The sequence below is a fragment of the Gossypium arboreum genome, chromosome 11, assembly GCF_025698485.1.
Source record: "Gossypium arboreum isolate Shixiya-1 chromosome 11, ASM2569848v2, whole genome shotgun sequence".
In the NCBI taxonomy this organism is placed as follows: Eukaryota; Viridiplantae; Streptophyta; class Magnoliopsida; order Malvales; family Malvaceae; genus Gossypium; species Gossypium arboreum.
In genome coordinates this window covers 71,862,110-71,864,790 of record NC_069080.1, presented here as the reverse complement: position 1 = coordinate 71,864,790, position 2,681 = coordinate 71,862,110, and the positions used below count along the sequence as shown (strand labels likewise).

Genomic DNA, 2,681 nt, shown 5'->3' with positions numbered 1-2,681 from the left:
AGTATGGTCATTTGGTTGGCCCTATCCTGGGGTTTTTTCAAATAAAAAGGTTGGTAATTATTGTTTTTAGCCTGATTTGAATTATTACTTGCTCCTTGATTCCCTTCCCATCTCAGATTCAGGTGATCTCTCTAGTCGGGATTATATGTATTCGAATAAGGATTTCTACCCCTATTGCCAATGTAATTTACATCCTCGATAGGATTATCGATATAGTGGAAGAAAGGTTTGTCTCCCCCATGCATAAACAGTGTTGAAGCAGATTTGATACTATTGACTCTATCTACTAATTGTTGATACTCGTCATCCTCTTGGATAGCTCTTACTGTGGCGGGTTTTTGACCATATATAAATCGTTCAATTGGCCACTGATAGGAGTTTAATGCCATATTCTCAATGATTTTGTCTGCATCCTTGTACATTCTATTCATAAGGGCTCCTCTTGCTGCTCCATCTAATCCAGATCATGCATTTGCATCCAACCCATTATAAAATACCTACAGTCACATCCACTCCGGAAATCCATGGTGCGAGCATTTTTGAATCAACATTTTGAAACGTTCCTATGCCTCAAAGTAACTTTCTCTCTTCATCTGTCTAAAAATTGCAACCTCTCTTCTTAGTTGAACTATTTTGCTAATTAGAAAGAACTTCTGTAAGAACTTTCTAGCAAGTTCATCCCATGTCGTGATAGACCCTGGTATCTACAATTCTATCCAAGAAAAGGTTTTATTTTCACGTGTGAATATGCTAAGCGAATTGTGCAAGTGTACACATCAAATCAAGTAATAAAGTGACAAGTGAGATCGTCTCTACAAGGATCGATTAGGTATAAATTGTTCAAGTTATTATAAAGGAGTGTGTTTAATGCTATGGCAAAAATAATAATAATAATGCAGAGATAATTAAGGAATACTGATGTGTGTAATATGTAAATTCTATCAAATAAATGAAAATGCTATGGCAAGACAATAGTAAGCATGCAGTGAAAATTACAAGAATAATTACGTGAATAATATGTAAATAAGTAACAACTAAGGATATGAAAATAGAGATGATACAAAAAAGGTAAAAGGATCTACAATATTGAATCGTAAGGTAGGGATTACTGAGAATATACCCTTAATAACCAATAACGCCTTGGAAAAAGCAATCTTATTCTATTGCTCGGAAAAGATCTAAAATGGTCTACTTCTTTCAAGTGCAAGACCTCAAGTTACCTTGCCTAAAGGGTTATATGTTTATAAGCCTTTAGCATATTACCTAGCATTGTTTTGTCTTCTTTTCGTATGAAACGCTACTCTATGTCTAGAGACTGCTACAAGTATTCATTCGAATACTTGCTCATATCATTCAATTTTGATCTAACTAACCAAACATTGTTAATATTAGATTAATTTCATAAACATGTTGCACATTTATCTATGTTTAGAGATTATACGCATGAGATTCATAAATACCATTGAATGAAATAGTAAATTAAAACTAATCTAGGCTTTAGCCATTAAAGGAAATAAAGGTTTCATCAAGCAATCCCAACCCTATGAGATTAACTCATGGGTTGGTAAATAACATCCAAATTCAAAATAATATTCAACATCATTTTCATCAATTAAGATCACAAAGAAACAAATAAAGAATAAAAGGAAGAACTTACAGAAGACAGCTTTTGCATATCTAGCCCACAACTTCGGCGATGCAATATCTTGTGATTGCCTAGATGGACTGCCTTCGTAACACCCTTTACCCATATTCAATGTTGGAATAAGGTACGAGGCATTATTGAACTTATCACACGAACAAACATACAATTTTGACTTATACATTTGCATCCAAATTAAAACTTTTTACATTTAATCATAATGTCCCTAATACAAGCCTACGAGGCCTAAAACATGCTTTAGAAGTGGTTAAGGACTAAACTAAGAACTTTAAAAAGTTTTACAAAACTTGGGAAATTTTTCACTAAACAACGGTCACATGCCCGTGTGGAAATAGGACACGTCCATGTGGTCAGGCCGTGTGGTCACACACACACGTGTCCTAAACCCATGTAACTCTCTATTTGTTACCCAAAAACAAATTGGAGACACACGACCAAGTCACACGCCCGTGTCGCTGAGACACACGGCTGTGTCTCTGGTCGTGTACTCAATATTGGGCATTATGTTTTGCAAAATTTAGGGTGTAAGGGATTCACGGCCTAAACACATGCTCGTGGGGCAAGCCGTGTGTCGCACACGGCCTAGACACACACCTGTGTGTCTACCTGTGTGGACAAAAATAAGGCTATTTACCAAGCCATTTTGTCACCCTTTAATGCTCACACCTACAAAACATAACATAGCACCAATCCAAGCATATATATACAACCAAACATCCACATCTACAACCAAAAAATCAACACATCATTCATGAAAGGCATCATTATATGATTATAATTATAACCAATATTAGCCCACTTCCAATGGCCTAATACAAAACAAATTACTAACCAATATAAGCCAACAGGTTTTGCCAAATCAATTATGACATATAACAAAATGACCAAGTCCCCTATGCATGCCATAACTCAAAATGATGAATTCATTGGTACCAAAATAATTGTTGATAGTGTGATTGCATCTCTGACGATCTTTAAACCCTGAGCTAGCTTGGTGACACTATAAGATAAGGGAAAG

The 2,681-nt window shown here is 35.6% G+C and overlaps 1 non-coding gene across 1 annotated transcript; it reads left to right on the top strand.

Annotated features, from left to right (window-relative positions):
* The first annotated feature begins 519 nt into the window (after positions 1-519).
* LOC128284621 (small nucleolar RNA R71) lies at positions 520-626 on the top strand. Its single transcript, XR_008275045.1, has one exon. It is a non-coding gene; the product is annotated as a small nucleolar RNA R71 (small nucleolar RNA).
* The last annotated feature ends 2,055 nt before the right edge of the window (positions 627-2,681 follow it).